This window comes from Hyla sarda, chromosome 2 (genome assembly GCF_029499605.1).
Source record: "Hyla sarda isolate aHylSar1 chromosome 2, aHylSar1.hap1, whole genome shotgun sequence".
In the NCBI taxonomy this organism is placed as follows: domain Eukaryota; kingdom Metazoa; phylum Chordata; class Amphibia; order Anura; family Hylidae; genus Hyla; species Hyla sarda.
This window is the reverse complement of record NC_079190.1, coordinates 420,258,275-420,280,843: the sequence shown is the minus strand read 5'-3', so window position 1 is coordinate 420,280,843 and position 22,569 is coordinate 420,258,275.

Here is a 22,569-nt window from a genome sequence, read left to right as displayed (position 1 = left end):
TAAAATGAAATCAGCTGCTCCCTCATCTCTAACATTTGTGACAATCACCCCTTGCCTTCCTAACACATGTTTTCCCACCTGCACCGTGGGCTCCCAGTAACCATGCCTGGGTACTGGTTTCCCGTTCCCTGCAATTACTCTGAAGTCCGCTTCCTGAGGGTCACACAACCTTTCTGGGCCCCAGTATTTATAGAAAACCTCCTGTGGAATAGTGGATACCTAAGACCCCGTATCTATCAGAGCTTGTAACCGGACACCTTCAATCATCACCTGTACATAAGGACAAACAGCTACATACATAGACAGTCCTTTCTTGTCGCTGGTTGATTCTGGACCTTCAACCTCTACTCCTGGGGTGCGGTCCTCGACCCCAGGGGACGCCCGTTTAAAGCCCAGCATTGACTCTTCCAATGTCCATTCTTGTTACAATAACTACAGACGGGTCTCTGACTCCCAGGTGGTCTCACAGGAGGAATACTAGATGGAGTGACAGGGCGAGGGTCAGCCTTCTTAGGTGGTGGTGTTGCAGATCTAGAAGGATTTGGCCGTACCGCCATTTCTTTAAAGGCCTTGGCTAACTGTTCAATGTCCTGTTTAATGTCTTGTAAGTCAGCTGTCCAAGGACTAGAAGAAGGTGTTGGTGGGGCAGATTGAGAAGGGACAGGCGGCTGGGGTGCGGGTCCCGGAGATTCAGCAGCGGGGACACTAATCTCCTCTGTCTGAGGTCCCGACTCTATTACTTTAACCACGAGTCTCTTAAAAGCTGGGAAAGCCATGTCGGGATTTTGCACGGCCAGCATCCTAAGTTGGGCCTTGTCCCATTTGTTGAGTACCCCTTCTATAAAACGGTCCATCAGTACTCGGTTGCCCTGATCGGGCGTGATACTTCACCTGGCTTCTGACGTCGTTCATAGAGTCGGAGGCGTACCTCCGAGGGGGATTGAGATTCAAACACTTGAGAAAGTCCTTCAAAAATCTGTCCCACTGTGGCCTTGTCAGCCACTGGCCAGGTGCGAAGTTCTTCCAAGGCAGGTCCTTGGAGTTGTCCCAGAAGCAGTTGTACCTGTTGATTAGGGGGAAGTGCATAAAATGCAAAGAGGCTGTAGAATTTTTCTTTAAAGTCTCTTAATGTAAAAGGGTCACCGTTGTAAGTGGGAAGCACAGGATTCCCAAAAAGACAGGTGCAGCAATTGGGGCTCCCAGCACATAGGGAGAAACTAAGGCGGACTAGTTGGGTCCTGTTCTGCCTGCGCTGGAGGTCTTGCTGGCATCACAGGCAGAATACGTCCTTGGGAGGTCGAGAGCATTGGTGAAGGCAGCAACATTCTTCTGGCTTGGGTTGGAGACCCCACTGGTGGGGCCATTGGAGCATTGCCCCCTTGCTGTTCAGGTGGGGACTGTGGGACTGCAGGTTCTGACATTTCTGTATTTGGTACGCTGGCTCTTTAAATAGATCTTGGAGTCCCAAAGAAATACGTAGTTGTTCTTTAACCCCTTAAAGACTGAGCCCATTTTCACCTTAAGGACTCGGCCATTTTTTGCACTTCTGACCACTGTCACTTTAAACATTAATAAATCTGGAATGCTTTTAGTTATCATTCTGATTCCGAGATTTTTTTTTCATGACATATTCTACTTTAACATAGGGGTAAAATTTTGTGGTAACTTGCATCCTTTGTTGGTGAAAAATCCCCAAATTTGATGAAAAAATTGAAAATTTTGCATTTTTCTAAATTTGAAGCTCTCTGCTTGTAAGGAAAATGGATATTCCAAATAATTTTTTTAATTCACATTTCCAATATGTTTGCATCATAAAATTGATGTGTTTTTACTTTTGGAAGACACCAAAGGGCTTCAAAGTTCAGCAGCAATTTTCCAATGTTTCACAAAATTTAGAAACTTGCTTTTTTTCAGGGACCAGTTCAGGTTTGAAGTAGATTTGAAGGGTCTTCATGTTAGAAATACCCCATAAATTACCCCATTATAAAAACTGCACCCCCCAAAGTATTCAAAATGACATTCAGTCAGCGTTTTAACCCTTTAGGTGTTTCACAGGAATAGCAGCAAAGTGAAGGAGAAAATTCACAGTCTTCATTTTTTGCATGTTCTTGTAGACCCAATTTTTGAATTTTTGCAAGGGGTAAAAAGGAGAAAATTTTTACTTGTATTTAAAACCCAATTTTTCTCGGGTAAGCACATACGTCATATGTCTATGTTAATTGTTCGGCGGGTGCAGTAGAGGGCTCAGAAGGGAAGGAGCGACAAATAGTTTTTGGAGGGCATGTCACCTTTAGGAAGCCCCTATGGTGCCAGAACAGCAAAAAAAAAAAAAAACACATGGCATACCATTTTGGAAACTAGACCCCTCAGGGAACATAACAAGGGGTAAAGTGAACCTTAATACCCCACAGGTGTTTCACGACTTTTGCATATGTAAAAAAAAATATCTTTTTTTTCCTAAAATGCTTGTTTTCCCAAAAAATTTACATTTTTAAAAAGGGTAATAGCAGAAAATACCCCCCAAAATTTGAAGCCCAATTTCTCCCGATTCAGAAAACACCCCATATGGGGGTGAAAAGTGCTCTGCTGGCGCACTACAAGTCTCAGAAGAGAAGGAGTCACATTTGGCTTTTTGAAAGCAAATTTTGCTCTGGGGGCATGCCGCATTTAGGAAGCCCCTATGGTGCCTGGAAAGCAAAAAAAAAAAAAAAAACACATGGCATGCTATTTTGGAAACTAGACCCCTCGGGGAACGTAACAAGGGGTTAAGTGAACCTTTATACCCCACAGGTGTTTCACGACTTTTGCATATGTAAAAAAAAAAAAAAAAAATTTTTACCTGAAATGCTTCTATTCCCAAAAATGTTACATTTTTAAAAAGGGTAAAAGCAGAAAATACCCCCCAAAATTTGTAACACAATTTCTCCCGAGTACGGCGATACCCCATATGTGACCCTAAACTGTTGCCTTGAAATACGACAGGGCTCCAAAGTGAGAGCACCATGCGCATTTGAGGCCTAAATTAGGGATTGCATAGGGGTGGACATAGGGGTATTCTACGCCAGTGATTCCCAAACAGGGTGCCTCCAGCTGTTGTATAACTCCCAGCATGCCTGGACAGTCAGTGGCTGTCTGGTAATACTGGGAGTAGTTGTTTTGCAACAGCTGGAGGCTCCGTTTTGGAAACAGTGGCGTACCAGACGTTTTTCATTTTTATTGGGGAGGGGAGGGGGGCTGTGTAGGGGCATGTGTATATGTAGTGTTTTTTACTTTTTATTTTATTGTGTGTTAGTGTAGTGTAGTGTTTTTAGGGTACAGTCGCACAGGCGGGGGTTCACAGTAGTTTCTCGCTGGCAGTTTGAGCTGCGGCAGAAAATTTGCCGCAGCTCAAACTTGAAGCCGGATACTTACTGTAAACCTCCGCCCATGTGAGTGTATCCTGTAATTCACATTGGGGGGGGAGAAACATCCAGCTGTGGCAAAACTACAACTCCCAGCATGTATGGTCTATCAGTGCATGTTGGGAGTTGTAGTTTTGCAACAGCTGGAGGCACACTGGTTGTGAAACACCGAGTTTGGTAACAAACTCAGTGCTTTGCAACCAGTGTGCCTTCAGCTTTTGCAAAAGCTACAACCCCCAGCATGTACGGACAGCGGAAGGGCATGCTGGGTCTTGTAGTTATGCAACAGCTGGAGGCATACTACTTTGCCTGGGGATGCTGGGGATTGTAGTTATGCTACAGCTGGAGACACACTGGTTTGCTACTTAATTCAGTGTTTTACAACCAGAGTGCCTTCAGCTGTTGCAAAACTACAGCTCTCAGCAGTCACCGACAGCCAACGGGCATGCTGGGAGTTGTAGTTATGCAACCAGCAGATGCACCACTACAACTCCCAGCATGCACTTTAGCTTATTGTGCAAGCTGGGCGTTGTAGTTATACAACAGCTGAAGGTACACTTTTCCATAGAAAAAATGTGCCTCCAGGTGTTGCAAAACTATAAGTCCCAACATGCCCATAAGGGAATGCTGGGAGTTGTGGTGGTCTGCCTCCTGCTGTTGCATAACTACAGCTCCCAGCATGCCCTTTTTGCATGCTGGGAGCTGTTGCTTAGCAACAGCAGGAGGCTGTCACTCACCTCCTACTGCTGCTCAGGTCAGTCCCGCCGCTGCTCCTGGAGCCCCGATCCCAACATTGATGCCGGGGATCAGGGTCCCCAGCTCCCGGGGTCCACGTCCTGCACCCGCTCACGTGCTCCGGAAGAGGGGCGGAGAAGGGTTGCGGGAGTGACACCCGCAGCAGGTGCCCTGATTGGTCGGCCGGTAAACCGGCTGACGAATCAGGGCGATCGTGAGGTGGCACCAGTGCCACCTAACTCCTGCTGGCTATGGCTGTCTCTGACGGCCCCGAACAGCCTGTAATTCCGGGTCACCGAGTCACTGGAGACCCGATTGACCCGGAATCTGCCGCAGATCGCTGGACTGAATTGTCCAGCGATCTGCGGCCATCGCCGACATGGGGGGGTCATCATGACCCCCCTGGGTGATATGCCGTGATGCCTGCTGAACGATTTCCGCAGGCATCGGGCACCGGCTCCCCTCCAGCTAGCGGTGGGGGGCCGGGATTTGACAGGACGTACTCAAACGTCCTGAGTCCTTAAGGACTCGGAAAAGGGGCCATTTGAGTATGTCCTGCGTCCTTAAGGGGTTAATCTGGAACTTGAGAGTGACAAAATGGCCGCTGCGGCACCGAGAGCTTCGATGGGCGAGGTCTCTGGATCACGTGCGCCGGGATGTTCCGCGCTAACTTGTAGCTCTACTGTACTGTTCGCCTCCCCTCTTACTTTACATGTGCACTTCCTCCACACAGCACCGTGTGCGCAACCCCTTACTCCGGAGTATAAATCACAGTACATTAATAAAGTTAACTTCTTGGGGGGGGAGTACACTTTCACTAGTGGCAATAGTAGGCACACACCCTGGCACACATCCTGTTCGTGCAACGCCAAAAAGGCTTTGTGGTAGCCCTTGGGGGGGTGTATGGTAGTGGTGGCATGGTATCGGTATATGAGGGGTTAATGTTAACCCAAGAGTACGTGACGCCAGGCTGAGGGCTGGTATGCTGATTCAATGTTCCGGCCTATCGCCGCCCTTCCCAGTAACGATAGGTGCATCAAATGACTGAAGGTCCACAAGAAGATTTAACTTGAACTTGAACAACTTTTGCTTAGTGACTGACAGTTGTAGCGGACCTTGAGCTAATTATACAGTCTCTGAATTTAGGAAGAGATTTGCAGATCCGTCCGGATTTAGGGGAATTATTAAGTCCGGTGATGCTGCAGAGTGTCTGGGAATTGATACACTCTATAATTAGATTGTTCAGCCGTTGCCGCAAGGCTCAGGCCTAACTCACTGCGTTAGTTGCTGCGCAGATCCTTCTCTCACGACAGCCCACCGCCGCTCCCTTATATGGGCAGGGGGCTGGGCGAATCTGATTGGTCCTAACATCTGCCATTCACCATTACATGGTTTAATGGGATTGCTTACGTCACAGGGCCTCCAAAGGTCCTTAAGCTAAATACCATAGAGCTCATCTAGTCACATGACCCGCAGGTCCTGCAACGCTATGGAAACAAGTAATTAACCATTTATTTACACATGTTATCCTATTTACATTAACCTTTGACTAAAATACCAATTATAAACTGGAATAGAGGTAACTAGGGGTAGACTGGATGACAAGTATCCGTACGTCCTAGGGACTCTGGCTATGGGGACCCATACATAAATAGGGACCGTATAGAATGCGTTACCAGGACACCACAGACCCTTCATGTGCTGTCCACAAACACAAGAAGACCAGTAAGTTGGTGGCGGACTTACAGGATGGTCTTTAGAAGAACCGCTATATATAATTCTCATAATGGATGCTTCAGGCTCAGGATGAAGAGTTCACCTACAAGACAGAACAGTCTCTGGAGTCTGGAACTCGGAAAAACTTTTTCTTTCCTCCAGCCACAAAGAACAAGAAGCCATTCTCCCCTCTCCTTCTAGGGAGAGCAATACAGGTAAGATAAACAAACAAGGAGGCACCAGATCTCAAGTCCTCCTCCTGGTGGTGGAGAAGATCTTTGGTTGGGTAGTATCCAGGATAGAAGGTTATCTCCTGTCTATATCAGAGAGTGCAGACTGTTCTAGTTGATCGTTTGAGCAAGAATCTGACAATTCCAAGAGAATGGTCCTTGAATCCAGAGATCTTCAGCCAGATCATACTCCACTGGGATGTACCATATCTAAGACATTCCAACTAGCATATCTTTCTTCACCAACTTCAATAATACTGAGGGTATTAATAAAGATAAAGCAGGATGCAGCCTCAGTCATTGCGGTAATTCCATTTTGGCCCAAGGGGTCATGGTTCTCCCAGCTCATGATGATGAGCCATGGATGTATTGGAGGCTTCCTGTACAGCAGAACCTGGTGTAAAAGGGCATACTGCTCTGCCACAGCATCTCTCAATCTGTCAGCTTGGAGATTGATAGTTCCAGATTTAAAGCCAAGGATTTTTTCGGACCGAATATGTGTGACCCACAATGTCGGCGATCAATTCAAATCAGCAATTTGTGGCAATTCTGGGCTGAGCAGATCTGTGGTGGTCAGAGACAGCTCCGACCATCCTGAAGGATAGTAGTGAGGTGGCAGGGGTGCCACCTCCTCCTATCCCCTGCCATTGGTCGGTCAGGACTGACCGACCATTGGCTACTGGGGAGGGGGTGGGTAGGTTAAAGTTGAAATCCCCGCTCTGCCCGCCCCCGGGACAGGCGGCAGGATAAGCGGCAGTAAGGAGGCGGAGACAGTGGTGGAGGCAGCAGTAAAGATCAGTGGTAAGTGATCTTCAGTGCTGCCTTCTAGGAGATGCCAAACTACAACTCCCAGCATGCCCAGACAGCCAAAGGCTGTTGAAGTTTTGCAACATCTGGAGGGCTACAGTTTGGACACTACTACACTGTGGTCTCCAAACTGTTCTCCCCAGTTGTTGCATAACTACAACTCCCAACATATCCTTCAGCTGTCTGGGCATGCTGGGAGTTGTAGTTTTGCAACAACTGGAGGCACATTGGTTGAGAAACACTGAGTTAAGTAACAAACTCTCAGTGTTTTGCAACCAGTGTGCCTCCAGCTGTTGCATAACTACAACCCCCAGGATGCACGAACAGCCAAAGGGCATGCTGGGAGTGTTAGAAGTATGCCTCCAGCTGTTGCATAACTACAGGTCCCAGCATGCCCTTCAGTTTTCACTGCATGCTGAGAGTTGTAGTTTTTGCAACAGCTGAAGGCACAATGGTTGCAAAACACAGAGTTTGTTACCTAACTTAGTGTTTCGTAACCAATGTTCCTCCAGCTGTTGTAAACTACAACTCCCAGCATGCACTGATAGACCATACATGCTGGGAGTTGTAGTTTTGCAACAGCTGGGGGCACACTGGTTGCAAAATAATGAGTTAGGAACAAACTCTGTGTTTTGCAACCAGTGTGCCTCCAGCTGTTGCATAACTACAATCCCCAGCATGTAGGGGGTTGTAACCAAAGGGCATGTCGGTAGTGGAGTTTTGCAACAACTGGAGGTTTGCCCTCCCCCCCCCCCATATGAATGTATAGGGTACATTCACACGGGCGGGGGTTTACAGCAAGTTTCTCGCTGCAAGTTTGAGATGCAGCAAATTTTCCGCTACAGCTCAAACTCACTGTAAACCCCGCCCTTGTGAATGTACCCTAAAAACCCTACACTACACTACATTATAACACAAATTAAAGAGTAAGACACTACATATACATATATTCTTACACAGTTACCCCCCCCTTAAATACATTTAAAAAAACATGTCTCGTACGACATTGTTTCCTTAACGGAGCCTCCAGCTGTTGCAAAACAACTCCCAGTATTGCTGGACAGCCAATGACTGTCCAAGCATGCTGGGAGTTTTGCAACAGCTGGAGGCACCCTGTTTGGGAAACACTGCCATAGGGTAACTATGGTATTGGAGGCAAATCTAATTCTTGCATCTGGGGCCATCCCTATGCAAATCGCTTATTTAGGCTTCAAATGCGCATGGCGCTCTCTCACTTTGGAGCCCTGTCGTATTTCAAGGCAACAGTTTAGGGCCACATATGGGGTATTTCTGTACTCGGGAGAAATTGCCTAACAAATTTTGTAAAGTTGGTGTCTACTCCAGCATATTATTGTAAAAAGCTTAAATTTTTTACACTAACATGCTGTTGTAGACCCATACTTTTAATTTTTACAAGAGGTAAAGGGAAAAAAAAGACCCCCAAAATTTGTAACTCAATTTCTTCAGAGTACGGAAATATCCCATATGTGGACATAAAATGCTCTGCGGGTGCACAACAAGGCTCAGGAGTAAGAACGCCATGTAAATATGAGGGGATTTGCACAGGGATGGCTGATTGCTACAGCAGTTCTGACATAAACGCAAAAAAAAGTGACCCACTTTGGAAACTACACCCCTCACGGAACGTAACAAGGGGTATAGTGAGCCTCAACACCCCACAGGTGTTTGAATTTTCGTTAACGTTGGACGTGAAAATGAAAATTTGGTATTTTTCACTAAAATGCTGGTGTCATCCAAAATTTTTCATTTTCACTATAAATACCCCATATCTGGATGTAAAGTGCTCTGCGGGCAAACTACAATGCTCAGAAGAGAAGGAGCACCAGTGGACTTTTGGAGAGAGAAAGCGTCTGGAATTGAAAGCCATGTGCGTTTACAAAGCCCCCATGGTTCCAGAACAGTGGACCCCGCCCCACATGTGACCCCATTTTGGAAACTACACCCCTTAAAGGGGTACTCCGCCCCTAGACATCTTATCCCCTATCCAATGGATAGGGGATAAGATGTCAGATTGCCGGGGGCCCGCTGCTGGGGACCCCGGGGATCGCCGCTGCAGCACCCCGCTATCATTACTGCGCAGAGTGAGATCGCTCTGCACGTAATGACGGGCAATACAGGGGCCGGAGCATCGTTACGTCACGGCTCCACCCCTCGTGACGTCACAGCCCTCCCCGTCAATACAAGTCTGTAGGAGAGGGCGTGGCGGTCGTCACGCCCCCTGCCATAGACTTGCATTAAGGGGACGGGCCGTGATGTCATGAGGGGCGGAGCAATGACGTCACGCTGCTCCGGCCCCTGTATCGCCCGCCATTACGCACAGAGCGAACTCGCTCTGTGCAGTTATGATGGAGGGGTGCCCCGGCGGCGATCCCTGGGGTCCCCAGCAGCGGGACCGCGGCGATCTGACATCTTATCCCCTATCCTTTAAGGAATGTAAAAAGGGGTGCAGTAAGCATTTACACCCCACTGGTGTCTGACAGATTTTTTGAACAGTCGTCCGTACAAATGAAAAATTGACTTGCCTTAAGGGTTGTTGTTTCCCAAATAGTGGGCCATGTGAGACTTTTTTTTTGCTGTTCTGGCACCATAAGGGCTTCCTAAATGCGACATGCCCCCAAAAAACCATTTCAGCAAAATTTGCTCCTTCTCTTCTGAGCATTGTAGTGCACCTGTGTCCACACATGGGGTATTTTCATTCAGAAATAGGGCTACTAAATTTGGGGCACATATTCCTCTATTACCTCTTTTAAAAATTGAAAATTTTTGGGGAAAAAAATGCATTTTAGTGAAAAAAAATGTTTTTCATGTACACATCCAACTTTACCGAAAAGTTGTCAAACAACTGTGAGGTGTTAAGGCGAACTGTACCCCTTGTTGCGTGCCTTGTAACATGTGTTTTATTTTTTTGTCATGGCACCATAGGGGCTTCCTAAATGGGACATGCCCCTGAAAACCATTTCAGCTAAATTCACTTTCCAAAATCCCATTGTCGCTTCTGAGCCCTCTAGTGCACCCACAGAGCACTTTACATTCACATATGAGGTATCTCCTTTCTCGGGAGAAATTGGGTTACACATTTTGGGGTGCTTTTTCTCCTTTTACCCCTTGTAAAAATTCAAAAACTGGGTTTGCAAGAACATGTTAGTGTAAAAAATTTAAATTTTGAATTTTCTCCTTCACTTTGCTGCTATTCCTGTGAAACACCTAAAGGGTTAACACACTTTCTGAATGTCATTTTGAATACTTTTAAGGGTGCAGTTTTTATAATGGGGTCATTTATGGGGTATTTCCCCTCAAATCCACTTCAAGACTAAACTGGTCCCTGAAAAATTCCGATTTTGAAAGTTTTACGAAAAATTGGAAAATTGCCGCTGAACTTTGAAGCCCTCTGATGTCTTCCAAAAGTAAAAACATGTCAACTTTATGATGCAAACATGAAGTAGACATATTGTATATGCGAATCAATATATAATTTATTTGGTATGTCTATTTTCCTTACAAGCAGAGAGCTTCAAAGTTAGAAAAATGCAAAATTTTTAAATTTTTCATGAAATTTTTACATTTTTCGCCAAAAAAATTATGCAAATAGTGCAAATTTACCACTATTTTAAAGTGGTATATGTCACGAAAAAAAACATTCTCGGAATCGAATTCATAAGTAAAACCATCCCAGAGTTATTAATGCTTAAAGTGACAGTGGTCAGATGTGCAAAAAATGCCAGGGTCCTTAAGGGGAAAATTCCAGAAATAAAGAATTTTCTAAATGCTGTGATGGGACCACAGTTTAGAAGGCCAGAGGCCCCTCGGTTTATCTGTGCAGTAAAGCATCTGTGTGCTCCTCTATGTTTGAGCCTCTTGAGAAACAAGCTTCTTCCAGGAGTCTGAACAAACTCTTAAGGATTTCTTTTCACGAGCTGTCACTTTTGCCAAAAGAGTGGGAGATGTACAGTTCTCTCACCTAGAGAACCTCACACTACGTTCTACCTGATAAGGGTTTACTGAAATTGTTGCCATCTTATACTCTTAAAGTCTCTACTTTCACTAATGGTACCCAGAGGATAGTTCTTCCACAGTACATACCTGAGGTTTTTACTGGTAAAGATAAGAATGTGAAAACCTTGGATTTGCTCAGATGTCTTAAAAAATGTATCTTCAAAGGATAACTCCCTTTTAGGAAGGAGAAAAATCTCTTTGTGGTATACCAGGGCACAAAGCGTGGTATGAAAGTTTCCAAACCCACAATATCCAGTTGGTTGTGATTGAATCTCCTCTCACTAACGGCTGACATGGATCCGCCTGTATCTACAAATGCCGCTCTACCTGAATGGTCGCTGCCTCTTGGGCTAAACAAGGTTCCACCCCTCTGAAGTTTTTTTCAAGCATTACAGACTTGAGGATTTATATTCCGAAAATCTCACTTTCCAAAGACTGCAATAGATGCTGTTATATTATATTCCCACCCTGGGGTTATGCTATGTAAATCCCCATCATTGTGCTGCTGGCAGATGACAGGGAAGTGTAATATTTAAGTAGTTAATCTTGTTTCCCTTAGTCTGACAGCAACATCAGCTTCCCTCCCTCTTAATGTTGTTTTTTTGTTATACGTTATAATTACTCAGGGGAAGTGGTTACATTGAGCCTTATATCCCTTTGTGGGGGGGGGGGGGGGGCTCTAGTTAGTCAGGTTGTTTATTATTAAAATTATCCTATGGTCCTGCAAGCTCACAGGGGAAGAGTCACCCTCATCATTGTGCTGCTGTCAGACTAAGGGAAACAAGATTTTTTACAGATCCAGTAGAGAAAAGAATTATGGAATTACTGATCAAGTAGTAAGTTATATCATGTTGTAAGTTATATTTCGAAAACCAAGAGTAGCACAAATCTAAGAATTCAGATTAGTCTTAAAGGGGTACTCCGCCCCAGACATCTTATCCCTATTCAAAGGATAGGGGATAAGATGTCTGATCATGGGGGTCCCGCCACTGCGGACCCCCGCAATCTCTGCAGCCCCACCCCGCTGTCATCACTACAGAGAAAACTGGCTCTGTGCATGATGACGGGGCGATGCAGGGGATGGAGCATCGTGATGTCGCGGCTCCACCCCCGTGATGTCAGGTCCTGACCACTCAATACAAGTCTATGGGAGGGGGCGTGGCAATCATCACTCCCCCTCCCATAGACTTGTATTAAGGGGATGGGGCGTGAAATCACGGGGGGCTGAGCAGTGACGTCACGATGCTCTGTCCCCTGCATCGCCCCGCCATCACACACACAGCCAGTTGGCTCTGCAGTGAAGATGGTGGTGTGGCACTGCAGACACTGGTGGTGTCCCCAGTCCCCGGGACCCTTCCGATCAGACATCTTATCCCCTAACCTTTGGATAGGATATAAGATGTCTGGGGCAGAGTACCACTTTAAGATAAAAGGCAAGGGGGAGATTTATCAAAAACTTTGCAGAGGAAAAGTTGCCCATAGTAACCAATCAGCTTGCTTATTTCATTTTAACAAGTCCTCTTCAAAATGAAAGAAGCAATTGGTTGCTATGGGCAACTTTTCCTTAGCACAGATTTTGATAAATATCCCCCAAAGTGCCTACTAAGGCGTTACTGAGCTGTTGGGCTTGGTTAATTGAAATAAATTGGGACTCGAACAACAGAAATGTCAGTTCAAATAATGTAAAAGAACAAAAACATTTTTTTTTTTAAATCAACTGGTGCCAGAAATTTAAACACATTTGTAAATTACTTCTATTTAAAAATCGGAACCCTTTCAGTACTTATCAGCTGCTGTATGCTCCAAAGAAAGTTCTTTTCTTTTTGAATTTCCTTTCTGTCTGACCACAATGCTCTTTGCTGACACCTCTGTCCATTTTAGGAACTGTCCATAGTAGGAGCAAATCCTCATAGCAAACCTCTCCTGCTCTGGACAGTTCCTGACATGGTCAGCAGAGAGCATTGTAGTCAGACAGAAAGGTAATTAAAAAAGAAAAGAACTTCCTCTGTAGTATACAGCAGCTGATAAGTACTGGAAGGATTAACATTTTTAAATAGAAGTAATTTACAAATGTTTAACTTTCTGGCACCAGTTGTTTTAAAATAAAATGTTTTCTAGTGGAGTACCACTTTAAGCTGTATCTAAAATCTGGTGCAAATCGAAAAGCAAAACGTAAATGTTATAAAAGTAAAACATATGGATAGACTTTAGGCCCCATTCACATCATATTATAGGACTTCATCAGTGGTATACACCAGAATACCATTAGGAACGTATCCCAATGTATACTGCAGTGTATTCATATGACTTCCATAGACCAAATGTATGTTTTGTCTGCTTTACAAACTTACATGTTGTTTGCAGAAAATAAAACCAAAGAGTACCATGCTCTTGTGTCCAGCAAACTAAATGACTAAATATATTCACTAGCAAACTTTGATTGCTTCATGGAAAGTTTATGACCTTACCCCAAGGTACGCCACAGTATACACCAGATTACCTTTTTGACCTTTATGACCATTGAAGCTCCGGAATCTTGATGTGAATGGCTCTTAACCCCTTAAGGACATAGGGCGTATCCATACGCCCCCGTTTCCAAGTCCTTAAGGACCGAGGGCGTATGGATACGCCCTGAGCATTTCCGGCCCCCACCGCTAGCCGGAGGGGAGCCGGAGCCGGATGCCTGCTGAAATCGTTCAGCAGGCATCCCGGCATATCGCCCAGGGGGGTCATTATGTCCCCCCATGTCGGCGATTGCCGCAGATCGCTGGACAATTCAGTCCAGCGATCTGCGGCAGATTCCGGGTCAATCGGGTCTCCAGTGACCCGATGACCCGGAATTACTGGCTGATCGGGGCCGTCAGAGACGGCCCCGAACAGCCATTACCAGCAGGGGTGAGGTGGCACTGGTGCCACCTCACGATCGCCCTGATTCGTCGGCCGGATTACCGGCCGACCAATCAGGGCGCCTGCTGCGGGTGTCACTCCCGCAACCCGCTCCGCCCCTCTTCCGGAGGACGTGAGCGGGTGCGGGAAGACGACCCCCGGTGCTGGGGACCCCGATCCCCGGCGTCCCTGTTGGGATCGGGGCCCCAGGAGCAGCGGCGGCGGCGGCGACGAGGGACTGACCTGTGCGGCGAGGATCGTTGGAGGTGAGTGACAGCTTCCTGCTGTTGCTTAGCAACAGCTCCCAGCATGCAACAAGGGCATGCTGGGAGCTGTAGTTATGCAACAGCAGGAGGCAGACCACCACAACTCCCAGCATGCCCTTATGGGCATGCTGGGACTTGTAGTTTTGCAACAGCTGAAGGCACATTCTTTCTATGTAAAAGTGTACCTTCAGCTGTTGTATAACTACAACTCCCAGCTTGCACAATCAGCTAAAGTGCATGCTGGGAGTTGTAGTGGTGCATCTGGTGGTTGCATAACTACAACTCCCAGCATGCCCGTTGGCTGTCGGTCGGTGACTGCTGAGAGTTGTAGTTTTGCAACAGCTGAAGGCACACTGAGTTAAGTAGTAAACCAGTGTGTCTCCAGCTGTTGCATAACTACAATCCCCAGCATCCCCAGCCAATGTAGTATGCCTCCGGCTGTTGCATAACTACAAGACCCAGCATGCCCTTCCGCTGTCCGTACATGCTGGGGGTTGTAGCTTTTGCAACAGCTGAAGGCACACTGGTTGCAAAACACTGAGTTTGTTACCAAACTCGGTGTTTCACAACCTGTGTGTCTCCAGCTGTTGCAAAACTACAACTCCCAGCATGCACTGATAGACTGTACATGCTGGGAGTTGTAGTTTTGCAACAGCTGGATGTTTCCCCCCCCAATGTGAATGTACAGGGTACACTCACATGGGCGGAGGATTACAGTAAGTATCCGGCTGCAAGTTTGAGCTGCGGCAAATTTTCTGTCGCAGCTCAAACTGCCAGCGAGAAACTACTGTGAACCCCCCGCCCGTGTGACTGTACCCTAAAAACACTACACTAACACACAATAAAATAAAAAGTAAAAAACACTACATATGCACATACCCCTACACAGCCCCCCTCCCCAATAAAAATGAAAAACGTCTGGTACGTCACTGTTTCCAAAACGGAGCCTCCAGCTGTTGCAAAACAACTACTCCCAGTATTGCCAGATAGCCGTTGACTGTCCAAGCATGCTGGGAGTTTTGCAACAGCTGGAGGCACCCTGTTTGGGAATCACTGGCGTAGAATACCCCTATGTCCACCCCTATGCAATCCCTAATTTAGGCCTCAAATGCGCATGGCACTCTCACTTTGGAGCCCTGTCGTATTTCAAGGCAACAGTTTAGGGCCACATATGGGGTATCGCCGTACTCGGGAGAAATTGGGCTTCAAATTTTTTGGGGTATTTTTTGCTATTACCCTTTTTAAAAATGTAAAATTTTTGGGAAAACAAGCATTTTAGGTAAAAAAAAAATTTTTTTTTTTACATATACAAAAGTCATAAAACACCTGTGGGGTATAAAGGTTCACTTAACCCCTTGTTACGTTCCCCGAGGGGTCTAGTTTCCAAAATGGTATGCCATGTGTTTTTTTTTTTTGCTGTCCTGGCACCATAGGGGCTTCCTAAATGCGGCATGCCCCCAGAGCAAAATTTGCTTTCAAAAAGCCAAACGTGACTCCTTCTCTTCTGAGACCTGTAGTGCGCCAGCAGAGCACTTTTCACCCCCATATGGGGTGTTTTCTGAATCGGGAGAAATTGGGCTTCAAATTTTGGGGGGTGTTTTCTGCTATTACCCTTTTTAAAAATGTAAAAATTTTGGGAAACCAAGCATTTTAGGTAAAAAAAAATAAAAAATGTTCACATATGCAAAAGTCGTGAAACACCTGTAGGGTATTAAGGTTCACATTACCCCTTGTTACGTTCCCCGAGGGGTCTAGTTTCCAAAATGGTATGCCATGTTTTATTTTTTTGCTGTTCTGGCACCATAGGGGCTTCCTAAATGCGGCATGCCCCCAGAGCAAAATTTGCTTTCAAAAAGCCAAATGTGACTCCTTCTCTTCTGAGACCTGTAGTGCGCCAGCAGAGCACTTTTCACCCCCATATGGGGTGTTTTCTGAATCGGGAGAAATTGGGCTTCAAATTTTGGGGGGTATTTCCTGCTATTACCCTTTTTAAAAATGTTAACATTTTGGGAAACCAAGCATATTAGGTAAAAAATAAAAAAAAATGTTTACATATGCAAAAGTCGTGAAACACCTGTAGGGTATTAAGGTTCACATTACCCCTTGTTACGTTCCCCGAGGGGTCTAGTTTCCAAAATGGTATGCCATGTGTTTTTTTTTTGCTGTTCTGGCACCATAGGGGCTTCCTAAATGCGGCATGCCCCCAGAGCAAAATTTGCTTTCAAAAAGCCAAATGTGACTCCTTCTCTTCTGAGACCTGTAGTGCGCCAGCAGAGCAATTTTCACCCCCATATGGGGTGTTTTCTGAATCGGGAGAAATTGGGTTTCAAATTTTGGGGGGTATTTTCTGCTATTACACTTTTTAAAAATGTAAAATTTTTGGGAAACCAAGCATTTTAGGTAAAAAAAATATAATTTTTTTTACATATGCTAAAGTCGTGAAACACCTGTGGGGTATTAAGGTTCACTTTACCCCTTGTTACGTTCCCTGAGGGGTCTAGTTTCCAAAATGGTATGCCATGTGTGTTTTTTTGCTGTTCTGGCACCATAGGGGCTTCCTAAAGGTGACATGCCCCCCAAAAACCATTTGACGCTCCTTCCCTTCTGAGCCCTCTACTGCGCCCGCCGAACAATTAACATAGACATATGAGGTATGTGCTTACTCGAGAGAAATTGGGTTTCAAATACAAGTAAAAATTTTCTCCTCTTTACCCCTTTCAAAAATTCAAAAATTGGGTCTACAAGAAAATGCGAGTGTAAAAAATGAAGATTTTTAATTTTCTCCTTCACTTTGCTGCTATTCCTGTGAAACACCTAAAGGGTTAATACACTTACTGAATGTCATTTTGAATACTTTGGGGGGTGTAGTTTTTATAATGGGGTCTTTTATGGGGTATTTCTAATATGAAGACCCTTCAAATCCACTTCAAACGTGAACTGGTCCATGAAAAATAGCGAGTTTGAAAATTTTGTGAAAAATGTCAAAATTGCTGCTGAACTTTGAAGCCCTCTGGTGTCTTCCAAAAGTAAAAACTCATAAATTTTATGATGCAAACATAAGGTAGACATATTGTATATGTGAACCCAAAAAAAATATATTTTGAATATCCATTTTCCTTACAAGCAGAGAGCTTCAAAGTTAGAAAAATGCTAAATTTTCATTTTTTTCATCAAATTTGGTGATTTTTCACCAAGAAAGGATGCAAGTTACCATAAAATTTTACCACTAAGTTAAAGTAGAATATGTCACGAAAAAACAATCTCGGAATCAGAATGATAACTAAAAGCATTTCAGAGTTATTAATGTTTAAAGTGACAGTGGTCAGAATTGCAAAAAACGCTCCGGTCCTTAAGGTGAAAAAGGGCTCGGTCCTTAAGGGGTTAAGGAAGATATCAAAGTGTCACAATAGAAAGCATTATGCTTTAAAAATAGAAAATGCTAAAGAAATGAAAAAACAAAATGCTTACATCAGAAATTACATATATAGTAGAAAAGCCAAATACAAACCAGCACTTACATCTAAAAAGAAGACATCAAAGTTACAGTGTGCTAAACAGAAGCCATCATGAATTATGAAGGATTGGATAAGAATATTTAGTGATGAATTATGAATGTACATTGGCCAAACAGTAGCAAATATGACGCTCTCAGAGTCTCCGTAGATATTCTAGTAAGATCCCACTTCTTACTGATGTAGACAATGAGACTTTGTACTTGTTCTTTTAATAATTTATTAATTTGCAATCTTAAAGGAGTAATCCGGCCCTAAGACATCTTATCCCCTATCCAAAGGGGTAAAAAGAGAATGAGGAAATAAAAGAAAAGAGGACAGCACCTCGTGTGATACCGTAAATCAAGTGAACCCAAGTGGATCCCCCAACAGGGTGTGCTCTTACTTGGTGACTCTCTTGAGGATTAAGCGTGTCTCCCCTTTTGAGGGGTATTTGTTGGTGTCCGTGCTGCAGCCGAAGGTGCCTAGACCGGTGTCCTGTGCAGGATTGCAGTTCTGAAATCTGAAGAAGGGATATGCTGATCCCGAAACGTGTCATTGCCTGCATGCTTTTTAAAATAGTTTTAATATTAAATAAACTATTTTAATGTAACCTTCCCTAAACCATCTTTGGACCGAGCAGCGCCGGATGCAAGGGCCTTCTTTTTCTCCTTCCTCATCCTATCCAAAGGGGGGCCCGCCACTGGGGCCACCTGCAATCTCTCATGCACACACCCACCTGCGGCAGCTGCACAGCGCAATGTTCGCTCCGTGTCTGAAGGGTCACGATTACGGGGCCGGAGTTTCATCACGACTCTGCCCCTTGGGACATTACACTCCGCCCCCTCAATGCAAGTCTATGGGGCCTTCCAAGTAACACCTTTTCCCCCCTCCAATCCATCCTTAACTTGTCTTCCCAATAAATTCACCTCTTCCCTGGCCATTGCTTTGCCTTTCCCCCAGTCTAGACAAGGCTCAGACGTCCCTGAAAAAGTCCTTATAGGGTAAGGTTTTCAGGAAGGCTGGCATCTCTCCTCTCGGACCTGGGTTTTCTGATCAACGAGAAGAAATCTGTGTTGTTTCCGGCAAAAGTAATTGAATTTTTGGGGTTTCTAGTGAATACCCAATCGGCAACCCTGAGCCTACCGAACAAGAAATTGTCCATGATTGGGCGGTACTGCGCAAACAGTTAGTTTCTTGCTTGGATCATTGGTTTGTAAGCGGCTTCCATTCAAGCAATTTTTCCGGTCCCGCTGCATTACAGGGCGCTCCAATGTCTAAAGACCAGACATTTAGAATAGGGTCTGACCTATGCAGACGAAGCTCCTCTGTCCCAGGAGGCCAGAGATGAATTCCTTTGGTGGCTTCATCATGTTCAGGATTGGAATGGGAGAACCAATTTCAATTCCAAACCTGATTTGATAATAGAGTCAGACGCCAGCCTCAGTGGCTGGGGAGCCCGATGCGGTTCGTCTTCCACAGGGGGGAAGTGCTCAGAAGCAGAGTTGCAATTACACATCAACTGTCTGGAACTCCTTGCGGGTTCCTTTGCGCTTAAAAGCTTTGCTTCCCACAGATCAGATTGTTGCATCATGCTATGCATGGACAATGTAGCGGCGGTACAGTATATCAAACACCTTGGGGGAACGTGGTTGAAGGTATTGGCGGACATCGCAACGGAATTTTGGCACTTTTCTCTTCAAAAGAACATCATTCTCAAAGCGGAATACCTTCCGGGGATATCCAATTCAATTGCAGATTGGAATTCCCGACATCTGATGGATTGCAGCGATTGGACAATAGATCCTTCTGTCTTTCAGGCAATCCAGTCTTTGTGGGGTCCTCTGGGTATAGATTTGTTTTCCTCTCGGCTCAATCATCAGTTACCCCTGTTCTTCAGTTGGAGACCGGATCCGGAGGCCATGGCGATGGATGAGTTTCTTCAGCATTGGCCGCAGGAGACCCTGTACGCTTTTCCACCGTTTGCGATGATTCCCAGGGTGCTGTGGCATGCAGAGAATCGGAAGTCGACCCTGGTGTTGATCACCCCGTGGTGGCCGACTCAATGTTGGTTTCCCCAGATCTTGGGGATGGCCATAGATCATCCGAGGCTTTGTCCTCAGTTTCCTGTGATCATCCGAGGTCCAGCAGCGGAGTTCCATCCGTTTGTGCTTTCCGGTCAGTTACCTTTGATAGCATGGTTGATTTCGGGTCATCAACAACTGGGGGCTGCATTTCACAGTCAGCTAGAGACCTCATCCATGAGGCATGGGCTCCGGGTACCAGATCGGCTTACCGATCAGCCTGGGAATTTTGGGTTCATTGGTGCTCACAACAGCACCTGGATCCCATTCAAGCCACTATATCAGACATTGTGAATTTCTTGTCGGAAGCAATTGATTCAGGTAAAGCATATAGAACTATCAATGTATATAGATCGGCCATTTCGGCTCATCGTGTGTCGGTGGATTGTCTAGCCTCTGGCCAGCATCCCTTGGTATGTCAGCTTATGAAGGGGATATGGTTCAAAAGGCAACGACTCCTCGGTATCAGATCACTTGGGATGTTTCTTCGCATGTTTTCTACCTGGGAAGATAATGATGTGTTATCTCTTAAGTTCTTATCTTACAAATTTACTATGTTGCTTTGCCTTGTTTCCATTAAACGCATCTCGGATGTCTGTGCTCTTGACATCTCACGGAGACAATATACTCCTCAAGGAGTTCAATTCTCCATTCAATGGCACACGAAGACATTTTTGCCACACATCCAAAATTATCTGTGGTTCGCTGTTTGAAATCCTACGAACAAAGGACAGCTTCGTTGCGGTCTTCTCAGTTTTCTCAACTTCTCATTTCTTTCTGCTTACCACATCTGCTTGTCTCTTCTCCAACTTTGGCGCCTTGGATGAAGCAGACCATGTCATTGGCTGGTATTGATGTATCTATTTTTAAGGCGCACTCCACTAGGAGTGCCACGTCTACCAAACTATTTCCGACAGGAGGTTCGCTTTCTGATATTTTGAAGGCGGCTGACTGGTCATCAGAGGATACTTTTAGGACGTTTTACTTTAGGCCTGAAAATCATGTCTCTATGTTGATTTTATAGTGTCTTCTTATTTTCAGTATGTTGTATTTCATTGTGTTCTTTAAACTTGCATTTGATACGAGCCTCCTGTCTGCCATAAAATTTAGGATTTTCCTAGTATTATGACGGAAAATATAGATTTTATAAAGACAGGAAGTGAGTATCATCCCTCCCTCATTCCCACCCCAATATTGTGTCATGTTTTTTCTTTTTCAGGTTATTGAGGGGCCGGTGATGGTCTGGATTTAAGTTTATTGACTCACGGTGTTGATGGTGTCCAGATGGAAGTTTTGCTTGTTCGCCTTGAGGCTCTTCTTCGTTCCTATGGTCCAACATGATGTCCGGAGAATGTGATGGTCGTTGAACGATACAGCTGTTTGGATGTTCGTTCCTTGGTTGGAGTTCTGTTACAGTTACTGATCGGCATAAAGAAAGAGGAAGAGGCAGAGCTGGAGACAGTTAATATTGGGGCAGGCAACGATGTGATTGGTGGAGATTATGGGGAGTTGCATATGGTTGCTAGGTGATATGCATCTTTTTTCTTCTTAATGTCATTCTTGTATTTGCATTTTTTCTTTCTGCTATTGGGCATAATAAAGAAGGAATATGCATTTGATACTCGCCTCCTGTCTTTATAAAATCTATATTTTCCGTCATAATACTAAGAAAATCCTAAATTACCGCCTATGCCATTAAAATAAACTGTATGAAAATATTAGCTGATTTTAGGCTCAATGCTGAACGTTGAGTCCTAATAATACATCTATTTAATTAATTCATCCATTGAATATTGGTTATTCTGTTGGGGAATAACTAGAAACATTTGGAAGATTCTTATTTGTGAATTTCCTGGGTGCAGGATACAGTGATCTAATCATACAATGGGCGGATTGGTTAATGCATTTATGTCACCTTCTGGGTCACATTTTTATGAAGATTTTGGGCCATAGAACACTGCACTTGGGAAGTGACCATTGCATCATTAATAGGGTAACCTAGCCCAAAAGGCCCAGAATCGGTTACACCCCCCTCCCCCCCCCCCCCCTTACAGAATGGTCAGACACAGAGCACTGGGTCAGCTTTAGGGGGCCAGGGAGAGAAGGATTTAGCCATTTGCTTTTTCCAGCCTATTACAACAATAGGTGGGGATCTGAACACCCAGACCCTGGCTGATCAAAACATTTGACATGTCTTGGTGACATGTTAATATTTTTTTTAAATGGCATGGACACTTTCAAACCACATAAGGCTACACTCTTGAGTCTAAAAAAATGATATCTTCAAAAATTGACCAAATGTAGTGACTTGTTGACTACTTTACTGAATTCAAAGGACACAACGTAGGTACACTGCGTTATGCATGAGTATACCTTTCTACCGGTATGTTAATATTTACCCCACACTTATAGCTTTTTAAGAGTGTGAATCCAAGTTAATATATTTCTCTCAGATATTTACTGTTTACTTTTATTATTCCTTTATTTCATTAAGGTTTTTTATAAGAATAAAAAATAACATTTTGCATGATCCATATAACTTTAATGCATTTTCAGCTGTGAAATACGTTCACACTGTTATGTGTAATAAGGAGCCCAGTGGAACTTATGAGTCTAATGCATCTGTTTATGACTTCGCAATAAACCTCAAATAATATCAAGTTGCTAAATGTTTTCACAAAATTTACTCAAAACAATTATATTTTTTCTCAAAATATATAAGAATTTAATACCTCACAGTACGTGACTGTTTCACTGAAATACCAAGTGGAAACTACGGATGACATAATGATTTACTCTGCCCAAAACGGAGCGCCTCGTGACACATATAACAGCTTTTAATGGTTTATATGTATTTTAAAGTTTTTATAGTGTATAATGAAATATACTTCAACAGGTTTTGTGATTTTATGCATACACAAAGGTCCTGTATATTGTGT